The 14,152-nt window shown below is 38.8% G+C and overlaps 1 long non-coding RNA gene across 1 annotated transcript; it reads right to left on the reverse strand.

Moving 5' to 3' along the window:
- Positions 1-7,814: 7,814 nt before the first annotated feature.
- LOC107832336 (uncharacterized) lies at positions 7,815-10,809 on the reverse strand. The gene is made up of 4 exons (XR_012696567.1): positions 10,607-10,809; positions 9,017-9,113; positions 8,138-8,202; positions 7,815-8,038 (listed from the first exon to the last, which is right to left on the reverse strand). It is a non-coding gene; the product is annotated as an uncharacterized LOC107832336 (long non-coding RNA).
- Between the last annotated feature and the right edge of the window lie 3,343 nt (positions 10,810-14,152).

Consider the following 14,152-nt stretch of genomic DNA (forward strand, 5'->3'; position numbering starts at 1 on the left):
TAATTAATCGCGCCTAAAGCATGCTACGAATTTTCAGATTTTTTCTAAACTAATCTTGATAGTTGTAAGCATCTAAGAGTGTCTAATGATAAAATTACCAATTATTTTAAGGAAAAGTACGGCTTTAATGGTTACAAGCCCAAGATATAAGATGAAATAGCCCAATTGGGCTTAATGGTGAAAGCTTGCCCAGTCGCCACTCTTAAATGACTGGGCCTTTTTGTGTTCAATACCAATAAAATTCACCCACAACACACATTTGTCCAAGTCTAGAATTCAGTTCGTTCTAAGATTAAAAAAATTAGAATATAATTCGAGTTTTAACATTAATTATATATGATTTCCAATACATAAAGAATGAGTTGTAATTCGAAAGGGTAAACCCATAGCTGGGATCAGGCTGTTGGGTTTAATGCTCAGGCCCAATGGCCTGGGCTCAGACTCGTTTGAGGTCATTTTCCAACTGGGCCAATCCATGAGTCTGGCCCAAACTAAATCACAAAGGCAAAAGCCTAATTTTGACATTCAGCCCATGACCTGAACTATTTTAGCATTATAAGTTACAATAATAAAGAGAAGTACTACCGATTCTAACACTGATGATACTATTTACAACACTTGAATTCAAAAGAAAACCTATTTAACTATAATAAATAATGTAAAGGCTTTTGACAATCAGAAAAACTACATTGTAGTACTTAATATGAATTACTATAACAATAACGAATCTATTACACTAGAATTCCATGTTTTAAAAGGGAAAGAATATCGACTAATTCTATTATAATTTCTATGTAATGGACAGCCTAGTGAACACCTACTCCTTTTGGATATAATTGATCCATTAAGCTTAGTCCACCACATGAAGCCACCAGTTTAGCAGAATTTCAGCTCTTAGCTTTAGAACTTGCTGATTTGGCCAAATCCATAAGTTATAGCTCATGATTAGCAAGACAAACCCCAAATGACCTCAAGTAAACACCATGTTATTCATCACATACGCAAAAGAAGAAAAGAAAATTACAGAAGCTCTGTATGCAGAATTAGTTTTTGATACTGTGAAATTTTAACTAAAAGAAACAACTTTAAATAAACCACTAAAGTCAACACTTTCCATTTTTAATAGAAAAGCTACAAGTATTAATGTACTAACCAAACTACATACACTAGATCATTTCAAACTTAAACTCATATAACAAAAGATTAATCAGATCCATATCAATGTAATCAACAACTTCATGAAAAGATACTCATTTATCACATGTAATTTGCATCTCTTGGTCTTATAACATTCAAACAAGCAGTACATGAAGAAGGTTGAAATCAGTACCTTGAAAAACAGCAAAAACCAGCAGCAAAAACAAGTGAATGTTGGCCGAAACTTAAAGATGGAGCAGCAACCAGAATCCAAACAGTAGCAGTAGGAAATCAACCCAGAAACCACAGGACCAGCACTTAGACTTCTCAAAAATCAGACTACTAGAGAAAACCAGCCTAGAAATCTAACTAGAAAACTGATGTTTTAACAAGAAAGTTAAAGAAATTTTTTCTCTTTTTGTATTCTGAAATTTTTAGGTGACTATAGGCTAATCAATTCTGTCCAGAATGAGGGAGTAACCTTTTATTTTATAGGGTATGCCAAAATAACATCAAAAGAGCATATTCTACCCTAAATTCCCTTAGCGTCATATAGTACAACATATTTGGACAGTTGTCTGTCCCTTTTCAGCCCAATTCCAGTATTATTTCATGCTAGAAATGGGGACAACTATAAAGTGCTAGAACCTTCTAATTTTTTCTCAATGTAAATCCCAAATTTACCCTTTCAAGTACTGATTGTTCCAAATTTAACCCAATTTGCCCTAATTTCTGATTTCAAAACCCTTATGGAATCTTCTACAGCCAACTAGGTGATTATAAAACTGTTTTTAATTGTACCTCCTAAAATCTTTGTGTATACGGTGAAATCAGATACGACGCCTCGTAAGCATGTCTCGAAGGCTCGAGACTACGGTCGAGTTTCATCCCTCGAAAGCCATAGGCACTCGACCTCGGGGCAGTACAGACCGACGATTACGGAGAGAAAGTGGGGAATTCCCAAGGCGCATAAATATGGCTGACAAAGTCTAGTGGACTAGTCTAAAAACGAATCAAGGCATTAACTAGCTATACCATCTCCATATCTTTGTAATTAATGCATTCGTACTATGTTAGGATTCTCCATCATATATAAAGGGAATCCTTGTTATTTTGTAGACACATGTTGCTCAATACTAAATACACAAGAACATTCTCTCCGCTCTCTAACATATTCCCTTGATCTCATTTCTTCCATTTATTGTTTATATTCATTGTGTTCTATTTATTGTTCATCATTTATCGCTTATCATTTATCATAGATAGCCATCATTTTAGCTCTCATAACGTTAGTCCCCCCTCGATTTCCCTATGTGAGCCTCCAGACTCGACCTCGAGGCCTCGTACATGGCAGCCCGAGGCCCCGACCTCCAGGCGCTCGGTTCGATTATCACATCATCTCTAAACTTTAATATTACTTTCTAATCTTACTTTGGCATCCTTTTCCTTACAACTAGCATAAAAATAGATCACGTATTTTTAGAACCATAAAATCAAATTTAATTGTTATTACCATTTTCACGGTAAATAGTTTGGCACCCACCGTGGGGCTAAAAATAATAGTGATTATTTTCTTGCTGGTTTACTACATAACACAAGTTACAATTCACACATTTTCTTGTCCAAGATCTTTGATTTCAGGTCAAAATGTCTAACTCAGTAAACAACAATCTTGAGGATCATGGAGAGAATGGTGTGGATGTTCCAGGTGTTGGTGTACCCCCACAAAACCCTGAGAATGCACCAGAACCAATTCCCCTGGACGCGGTCTCACGCGATGCCCAACACGTCGATATAAGCCATCCCCCTTTTTTTAGTTACATTTTATACTGACCTAAATGCAGGTATCTGATCGAAATGGCCGAAGCGCTTCCCAAGTCAAAGGCCTTAGGTTTCAAAAGCATGTGTTGCACTCTTTTGCTTCGACCGGGTTTTATCCCAAGAAGGGTTTTATCGTCAAGGTTTTTAACGAGGCAACACATATGTGCTACCTAAGGAAGCTTCAACAAGTATACAAGGCTTCCTTTTCAGTCAACCTCGAATACTGGGGGGCATCCCACCGGAAGGTCATTTACTCGGAGAAGCCAAGATGCGTTAAATGGAGTCCCGATAGGAAAATAATGTACCGGGCCAAACGATCGAACGAACTGTGTCCGTATAGGATAACCAGGCCCCTGAAAGTGAAAACATGTATACTTGTACCAAGTAATCAAAGAATACTTTCCATTAGAGCATTTCACGCTTCAAAAGAATCCGGTGTCTTTGCAAAAATGGCTCTAAAGCCAAAAATGTCCCGAACACTCCGGGACTGGCGTCAACAACTCGAAACCATATGACCCCCGGGTCAGAGCTTCAAACTCATAAGCCCTCAATGAGGCAACATCGAGATCACTAAACGGCTTAAGAGTCAAAAAACATCCCGAACACTCAGGGACTGACGCCGAAAACTCAAGGCCACATGACCTCCGGATCTAAAACTCCAAAATCGTAAGCCCTCAATGAGGCAATACCAAGTTTACAAGTAACAGCTCCCGAGCCAAGAAACCCTCGATGACTCGGGGATTGCCGCCAATCGCCACCCTCATTGACTCATTAAGAATCCGAGGCCGTAAGACCCCATATGGGCAGTCGTGGTCTCGTAAGACCTATATAAGGCAATAACAATATCTGTAAGACCTCAAGCAAGGTATAAACCACACTTGTACCAAGTGAGCAACAACAATATCTGTAAGACCTCAAGCAAGGCATGAACCATACTTGTACCAAGTAAACAAAATTGTAAGACCTCAAAGGCATGTAAAATTTGTAAGACCTTACTAAAGGCAAAATCCCAATCTTAAAGTTAAGGCTATATATCGAACTTGTAAGACCCCTAAAAGGCATACCCTTGATATAGACGCCGAAACTACTTCACTCAGGGACTAAAAGGCTCCAGCCAAATATTATGACTACGGTCACTAGGCTGTACTAGCCAAACTAACGCGACTCGAGGATGCCCAACCCTCGCTATAATATCACAGGCCTTCAATTACTTCGAATATACTTCGAAAAGAATCGGTTAAACAGGCTACCCTTGACATAGGGAAAAGAGCTTCGACCATGTCAGCTCCAACAAAAAGGCTTCGAGATACTCAGCCACCGAGCCAAACATCCCAAGGTGCTTGATCATCGCTATATAACGACTCACAATCGAGGTTCCTATCGAACCATCGAAGAGTCAGGCAAACACAATTTCAAAAAATTCCTTAACGAGGGAAAAATAAAGCCTATAAGAGGTCGTACTGACCCAATGCATAAGAGCCACTGTCACTAGCCCATACAAAAGGTCGTACTGACCCAAAGCGAAAGAGCCTAAGGGCCAGATTTAAATTCAAAAACTTGAGGGTCAAATGAGCTCGAGTCAAAACCTGATTCGAAGACTGAACCCAAAATAGTTAACTAAATATGCCTAAGAGCAAAAGCATAAGAGCTCAAAACAACGGCTTACACTAAAAAATCGTACCGACCAATTGCGTAAGAGCCTGCGGGACAGCCCAATGATCCCCAGGGCCATAACATGAATCTGAGGGTTCCCTTTTAACTTGAAGACCAGTTCATCTGGCTAAAATCAAAACAAAGAGGAATGCACAAAAAATAAAACCTCAAGGCTTCCTTTTGTACATATATGCGAAAAAATACAAGCTCCATTTACAAGTGTTCTTTGAAAGCACTATACACAGAAAAGGAAGGCCTAATCCACATCCCCATCGAGGACTATGGCCCATCGGCCTCTTTCTCGCTATCTTTGGCATTAGACAGAAGGTTAGCATCATATTCTTCCGCCTTCGCCTGCTTTATCTCTTCTGAGATATCGAAGCCCTTGGCATGAATTTCCTCGAGGGTTTCCCTCCGAGATTTACAGCTCATGTACTATTTATTCCTGCTCTCCTGGTCAAGATTCCTCCTTATCTCAGCACGAGCATCGACAGCATCTTTCAAATAGACAACCACCCTTTTATCAGCTTTAGTTCGGATTGTTACGGCTTCACCCCGAGCATCTACGACTTTGGCCTTCATCTTTAGGAGCTCGGACTCGAGCTGTGGAATCATGTCTTCGAGGGTGGAAGCCTTGGCCGGAGCGTCTTTCTTAGCTGATATCTGGGTGTCCACCCGAGCCTTTAGCCCATCACGCTCGAACTTGGCTTGACCAACTTCATTCCTAAAGTGCTCCAGATCCTCCATCTTTTTCTACAACTAAAATAAACGAGACATTAGCCTCAGAGGATAGGAGAAGAAACGCGCGCTCCCTTGAAGCAGAAGTTACCTGTTCCTTGAGGTAGCTTTCATAGTTCAGACTACAACTCGCCTCATACCGCAAATGTGCCAACTCATCTTCCCTTTCATCACAAAGAAGCCTAAGGGATTTCTCCCCGTCTACGACTTTTCGCAATTTGGCCTCACGGCAAAACATCTTAGATTTGAGCTTATTAAAAGCATGGGGAAGAGAAATATGGTAAGAAAGTGAAAATTACAAAACTATAAAACCAATACGAATTGCCTGAACCTACCTCCGAGTAAAGCCAATGAGCTTCCTCAAGAGTGCAGCATACATCTACTGGTCTGGCTCCATCTACCCCGGTAGAACCACCCCAGGTTGGGACACGGTCGCCCGATATACGCGCCCATTGGCGTCGAACATCCCTTGAAGTGCCTTCGACGGGAGAAGAAGCCAGCGGCAGAGAACCCTCGCTCTTTGAAGCACCTTCGATGGTAAAGAAAGATGGCAGCGGAGGAGGGACCATTTCTTTGGAGCCAGAGACCTCAGGTGCTGGAGGTTCGGCTGATACACCCTCTCTAAGCCTCCGAGCCGGACTCGTCTTGCTACAATCACTCTCGTCCTGCAAAGGCCTCTTCTGCTTATTGTTATTATTATCGTCCCTCGGTCCTGAAGCCGGCTGTCTTTCTCCCTCTCCTAAAGGGCACGACCTCACTTTAAGGGACTCCCCAATGCCTACGATGATAGAGTTAGTATGCAGAAAGAAAAAGCGCCTATCCGAGAGAAAGGGGGAAGCAAATCACATAGCACGTACCATGGTGTTTTGCCTCCCACATATCCTTAGATAAACGTCGCCACTTACGCTCATTGTAAGTCGAGTGGGTCGCCAACTTCCAAACCCAATATGGCAGATCAGGAACCTCGTCCGACATCCATGAAATCACTGCAGAAAAGCAAAAGAAGGCGCATTTACGGAGCCTGCCTTCGCCATACACAAAACTACGAAGGCAAGAGTGTACCACTTACGTGTAAAATTCCATTCCTCAGGAAATGGCAGAAACTCCACTGGAATAATATCGACAATCCGTACCTAGACGAATCAGCTCATCCATCCTCGATTTTTGTCTTCTTCGTCATCAAAAATGAAAGGCGTGGTGGATCGGCATCGCAAGGTTAGAAGGCCTCGATGGTGAAAGGGCCGATACAGCCTGATGAGATGACTAAGAGTGAATTCAAGACCTGCTTCTTCTGCAAAGAACCTCATCATCAATACTATCCGCCAAAATAACGGGTGAATCTGTGCCAAGGTAACCTGGTGCTTTCGACAACAGTCAAGCACAACCCCAGCAGGGGGGGGCAGCGTAAAAGGGTACATGTACTTATTCAAAAATCCCTCGGCATGGTCCATGATGCTCTCCTCCGGGGAAGGTACCCGCAATACTACCTTTTCTCCCCATCCACAGTCCTTCCTCACCGACTTATGGTTCTCCTCTCCTATTAAAGAAATGAACTTCGAGGCATACTACCAATAACCTCGAACATTGGGAGTCCTTTCTGACGGGATATTACCTCCCGAAACAAAATGCCGAGAGGCGGAGCTCCCTTCTCCTTGCCGAGCGGACCCTGACGCAGCAGCCATGATTGTGGAAAAACTAGAGAATTGGAGAGGTAACTTGAGCAGGGCGTCAAAATTGAAATGAGGAAGGTCTTAACGCTGGAAGGGAGAACTCTATAAAAGAGGATAACTACTTAGAATAGCGGAATCTCCAAAAGGGGCGAAGACAAACCTATACATGAAAAAATTGGCGACCACCTGCCTGCTTAAAGGCCGATCAAAAATACTTGCTAAAGTTTTTATCACTTTGGAAAGATATGTCGGCAGAATCGCCTCGGTCATTTCGTAACATTGTCATACACTTGACGCCGTCATACGACATTTCGGGGTTGGAGACCCCCGCATCAACCAATCCTTAAGATGGTACCCGATCTCGAGGACCTCCACCAAAAAGAACATAGGCTCCAGAAAGCCATTGGCATCCACCACAACAAAAACGGCAATTAACGACAAGAAATAAGGTCCTTAAAAGTCCAATTCTGGTCCCTAAATGTCACTAGCGACCGGAAAAAATTGGTCGCAACCCGTCGTTAAAGGCTCCGCAGCAAAAAGCTAATAACGACGAGGTTTCACATCTGGTCCTTAAAGGGAGTTACCGACCGGTAGTATTCTTGTCCCTAAAATACGTTTAAGGACCATATTTTTAGTCCCTAAATATGGTGCTTGTTCATTGTTTTGGTGTATTGGGATTACTGGCTACCATTTACCCTGGTCCTAAAAGGTCTTTAAGGATAATAAATCTGGTCCTTAAAGGATCTTTAAGGGCAAGTTCTCCACCAGCCCATATTATCTTTTTCAATCATATTCACTAAAATATGATACAATTTATAGTATTATAAATCAATTGGATTCAACAAAATTATCAATAATATCTTTGTTTATTGTTTACACAACCTCTTTGTAAAAGAGCTAAGATCCATAGCAAAAAATATAAATTTTTGCCTAGCAGTCTTTGCAAAATAATAATCAACTCGTCAACTTGCATGAAGTCTTCAACCTACATCTTGATGTGTAAACTAAGTCTCCAAAACCTATGAAAAATATAAAACATTCTATGAAAAAGCTATAAAGATGAACTAGAAAATTGGCTAATCATCTAAATTAAGAGTAATAGTAATTAAACCACTCACATGTCACATTCTATCAAGTGTAATTATATGCACCTTCAAAATTTGAATCAACAAGGGAAAATTGACTGCAAAAAATATACACAATAATAAATTAGAATGTCAAACAAACAATGTTAGAGTATAAGCTGACATTCTTTTTAATCTTGACATAAATTATTTGAAATGAGCAAAACTTTATAAACTGATCATTAAACACAAAGAAACATGAAGCTGGAATTTAACATGGTATGGATCCAAATTCTAGTCTATATATAATGTTGAGATTAGGTATTTAAAGCTAAGCCATAAATAAGTATCAAATGTGCTAACTATATGAAAAAGTAACTTCATATAAACAGGATCAAATCTCAAAATAAACCAGAAGACGTAACAATTTTCAAAGATGCATAGTCAAATAAAAAATATAAAACAAGAAAGAGTCCACAAAACTGATCAAGTCATAGAATGCGGAGAGCATTAGATTAACGGATTTAATGTGAACTTACATGATAAGTAATCTTCAATTAAATATTCAATATGAACTTCACAACAATTTAAGGTATCTCACTTACAAAGATGTCACTATTCCCACTGATTTATTTAGTGGTTTTTTAATTACGGGTGCCATTGATCTTCTGATAATAAGAAACATGTATACCTTTTTAATTTATACCCCTTCTTTTGCCAGTTTCTCCGGATATTCGTCTAAGTATTTTTTATTTCATGAGTAGTATAAATCGTTGCACTAAAGCTCAACAATTCTTCAACTATGGCATGTCTAGTGCATCAGTAAAGAAGAAGAATTAGAAGTTAATGGACACTGTAAATGAAATGAATGAACTCCAAAATTTCATACGATAGAGAAAAAGAATAATGGATAGGACTTGAAATGTTGCTTACTCTATACCCGTAGTACTCCAATAACAAGGGCAGTTCCTCCATGGAATTACCATCTTTCAGCTCCATTGCTACTTACTCCATCAGTGGTAAAAAATTTCTAACGATAGAAAGAAAGAATACTATAATCTACTACTCAAATTATCAAAAGTATTCTTCAGACTTATATTACATTATGTTAAAATAATTAGAGTCACCATTCATTAACCATTAGTGTCAGCTCGTAAATTGCTCTAACATTTCTTAAATCGATATCATGCTTAAGTAAAAATCTAATAAATATAATGTAGTGATTTTTACTTAAAAAGACATATTTTTCTGTAAAATGAAGATTCATTCAACACTAGCCCGTTACTATGCATAATAGAATCAAGTTTATTAAGGCAATAAACTAAAATAATGAGACTTTTAAAGAGTAGTAAAAATGGCACTTGACCTAAAAATGAGCCGATTTCACCCACCAAAGCTCAAGAGCAGTGACAATATAGACATAGACAACTGTTAATGACTATATTGTAACTGGCTAGCACAAGAGTAAAAGAATGATAATTCCAAGAGAACAGAATGAAACCTTAAAAATTTGGTATGACCAACTGAAACAAAATATAACAAGTAGACCAAGAAAAAAAATAATATTCTCCAGTTGGCAACATAAATCAAACTATTAGTTAAGTTATCAACCATTAAAAGGAATATTAAATAGAGCTAGAGCAAAATTTTAGAATTTCACTATTTTGCCACCGGCAGCATGCTTCCTCCTTCCCATCAGAACCATGAAGATGCAGAAGGCACAGTCTAGTAGCACGAGTATCCAAATGATATCAAGCATCAACTTATTGCTACTATAAAGAGACTAATTTTAGCACGCAAAACTACAGAAGCAACCATCGTCCAAACAAAGTGGTGTGTGAACTAGAGAATATCAGAATCTAATTAATTGGATTTCTCGCACAATAAGACTATAATAAAGAAAGCACCAAAAATCTCAAGCTTCACCCAAACTGTATGACTCTATTGTATCAAATTATGACACTTACACTAGATTCTAGAATCATCATCTCCATCTAGTTCTTAAACATATTCAGGAAAGGATGAACATATGCTTACCTAATTAGTGAATCCCAAAAAGAGTATCTCTTACTAAAATCACTATACTTCCCCAAAGCTCATCCATGACATAGAACAACCAAAAATTCCAGATCTTCATTATAGCAATTGGCCCACGAGATCTTGGTCCCAAAAAGTTGAGTAATTGCTAAGAGGAAACAATACAAACTTAAATGCTCCAAATAATGTAATAAAGGACGAATTCGCCAACTCCCAAAATATATAACTAGATCTGAAGAAATTTGAGATTTTATTTCGATCTTTCCGGGGTTTGGGGAATGTACACTTACTCACGTGTGATTTACCCATTTTTTTCTTTCGCTGGTATTCCAGAATGGCATACAAAATTATAATCGGCAAACCCTCACCAATCTTTCATAAATAAATCCCAAAAATCACAAAATATACACTTTTATTAATTACATAGAAAAATGATTTTAACTAGGAAAAAAGAAGAAAAATTTTTTTTGATAGAAAAAGACTTACATTTCTTTTGTAGTTTTCGTGCCTAAATCATCGGCTATGGAACCAATGGAGATCGAGTTTTTAGAAAGATTTTGTAGAGATCATCACCCGAACAAGAGGGCTTACATGGGTTAGTAGCATCAATTGTTAGATAGAGTATATCAAAAAAGGTTTAGGGATTTGAAGAACCAAATTTTGACAAACGAGAGGTTTAATTTGGTAAAAAAGAGAGGTTGAATGTTTTATTAATTTAATTTTATAGTAGAGACCAGATATTTACTATAGTAGAGACCAGATATTTACTATTTTACAGACCGAATTTTGTCTCTTGGTCAATTTAGCGAGAACTATGGGCCAGAAATAATCTTGTCCCTATTTATATACATTTAAGGACCAGGTTTTCTAGTCGTCCTTAATTTTTGGTCCCAAATAAACCTTTTTCTTGTAGCGATCATTATAGGCCTTGAGATGGTACCCGATCTCGAGGACCTTCACCAAAAAAAGATAGGCTCCAGGAAGCCATTGGCATCATTATAGGCCTCGAGAAGGTACCCGATCTCGAGGACCTTCACCAAAAAAAAGATAGGCTCTAGAAATCCATTGGCATCATTACAGGCCTCAAGATGGTACCCGATCTCAAGGACCTTCACCAAAAAGAAGATAGGATCCAAAAATCCATTGGCATCATTACAGGCCTTGAGATGGTACCCGATCTCGAGGACCTCCACCAAGAAGATCACGGCCCGATAGAAGACTTGGTGAGCGTCGGCCTTACCTGCACGACTACTTTGAGTCCACTTCTTGGGACATTATGCCGTGTAAGTTACCGGCCAAAAGCGCCACTTCACCCCACGGAAAGCAAAAGGGATAAAGTGTCACACCAGGCCGGGGTAGGGAGGTGAGCAGCGGTGTAAAGTCTGAACATCCTCCTGAGCAGCAGTGTAGAGTCCAAACATTTTCCTGAGTCAGAAGAAATCGTCCCCCCATCTCATCGCCTCGAGCCAACGACGGCAGCAGTAACAACAACAATAACAACAACAACAAGTCAGTTCAATCTCGCTCGGTAAGGGAAAGCCCTGGAAAACGGCCCTGGAGTGACTGATGAGAACGCCGCCATGTGACCTTAAGGTCGTGGGCCCAAACATGGGAAATAACAATGGATGAGGACGAAGAGAAGAAAGGGTGAAAGCCTATTGGAGAACACTTTAATAAAGAATTGGTTCCAAAAAGCTCCCACTTATATAGAAAGGGTAGCGTAACCAACAGGCACAATCAATACTCTTTGAAAAATGTAACCGATGGCGCCATCAATGTCTTTGAAAGACGTATCGACAGACGCAATCAATACGTTTTTGAGAACTGGACCGACGACGATATTATTACTTTGAAGTATAAAAGTTGGCAGCACGTTGAATAATTCTGGAAAGATGGATATCAAGGTCGTTTCTTATCATTCTACTCTAAGAAATGTGGGGACTATTTGTATACAGTGAAATCAGAGGGTCCAATTTTTCGTCGTTACGACGCCTCGTAAGCACGTCTCGAAGGCTCGAGACTACGGTCGAGTTTCATCCCTCGAGGGCCATCAACACTCGACCTTGGGGTAGTACAGACTGACGGTTACAGAGAGAAAGTGGGGAGTTCCCAAGGCACATAAATATGGCTGACAAAGTCTAGTGGACTAGTCCAAAAACAATTCAAGGCATTAACTAGTTGTACTATCTCCATATCTTTGTAATTAATGCATTCGTTCTATGTTAGGATTCCCCCTCATATATAAAGGGGATCCTTGTTATTTTGTTGACACATGTTTCTTAATACTAAATACACAAGAATATTCTCTCTGCTATATAACATACTCCCTTGATCTCATTGCTTCCATTTATTGCTTACATTCATTGTGTTCTATTTATTGTTCATCATTTATCGCTTATCATTGATCATAGAGAGCCATCATTTTAGCTCTCATAACTGTTACCCCCCTTCCCCCGATTGCCCTAAGCCGGACTCCAGACTCGACCTCGAGGCCTCGTACATGGCAGCCCGAGGCCCCGACCTCCAGCCACTCGGTTCGATTATCACATCGTCTCTAAACTTTAATCTTGCTTTCTAGTCACTTACTTTAGCATCCTTTGCCTTACAACTAGCATAAAAATAGATCACGTATTTTTAGAATCACAAAATTAAATTTAATTGTTATTACCATTTTCACGGTAAATACTTTGGCTACATCTTCATTCTTTAAACTATTCAAAAACACTGAATTAAGGCACCCTAACAAAAAAAAATCTAATTTAAACCTAAATCAATAATTGAACAGGACGTTTTATCTAATTAAACCTACAAACAAAAATTGAATTCAAAACAGCAACCATAGCAGAAAAGCAGTAACAAAATGCAGAACAAGAATAATAATGTAATAAAACCTAATAATTAGTCCTAATTAATCTAAACTTGATTGAATTAAACAAAATATGCAATTAAACTAACTTACAGATAATTAAACTATCTTCTTCAATCACAAAGTTTATCATGCTTGAACAATTTTAACAATAAACTAATAGTGACTAAAATACTGATTAACCTAATGACCTTAACTAAGCATAAAACACATGCAAAATCAAAGCAAGAACCGAAGAAAGAGACAAGGAAAATGGATCAGAAAATATACCTAAAGGATCTGCCAACTCAGAAAAGCTTCGAAATAAAATCAATTATATGTTAATCAATCGTTCTGGTTGAGAACGATCAATTAATGTAAGTTTTAATCTTAATCGAGTCTTGAAATTTGAAGGAAAACAGAAGAAAAATTGGCACAAATGAGCAATCTAGGATTTCTATTTTTTCAGACCTGGGATTCAAAGAAATCAATCGGAATTTAGGAAAAATGGTGGTAGGATGGTGGTGAGGGAAGGCTATGGGTTACTTGGTATGATTTTTGGGGGGTTTTCAGGTGTTGGAATCTCATATCTGAGATTAACAAAGGTAGGTAGGGATTTTGGTGAAAATATTGATGGATTAGTGTAAAGGGGAGGCTGGGGATTATCTGGTATAAATTTGGGGCGGTTTAGAGCGTCGTCGCCGCCGTGAGGCGATTTTCGATAGGCGGCGGACGGTGGGGATTTGAGAGATTATAGAGAAGAGAGATGGGGGAAATGGGGTCTGTCTCTAGGGTTTGGAGGCTGGTTAGGATAGTTTTAAGGGGAAAGGGCAATCAGTTCCGAGTTTTTGGATCAAAAGAATCCAACGGCTATAATTGAAAAATGGGAAAACGATGCCATTTTGGGTTAGTTAGGTTTGGACCGGGTATGGGGGGATCTAGGCTTGGGTTAAATCAATTAAAATGGTAATTGGGCCACCGATTTAGGCTCCCTGAGTGGCCCAATTTAATTTTCAGCCTTTTCTTTGGTTTTCCCTTTCTTTTTCTTTAATTAAAAAAAACTAACTAAATTAATTTAGTTCTAAATTAAATCCAAAATTAATCCAATCTATATAATTAAACTAATTAGATATTTATACTATTTATAAAAAATTAGTTAGCTTTAAATTAATAAAGAGGAAATTACT

The sequence above is a fragment of the Nicotiana tabacum genome, chromosome 11 (genome assembly GCF_000715075.1).
Source record: "Nicotiana tabacum cultivar K326 chromosome 11, ASM71507v2, whole genome shotgun sequence".
NCBI lineage: Eukaryota > Viridiplantae > Streptophyta > Magnoliopsida > Solanales > Solanaceae > Nicotiana > Nicotiana tabacum.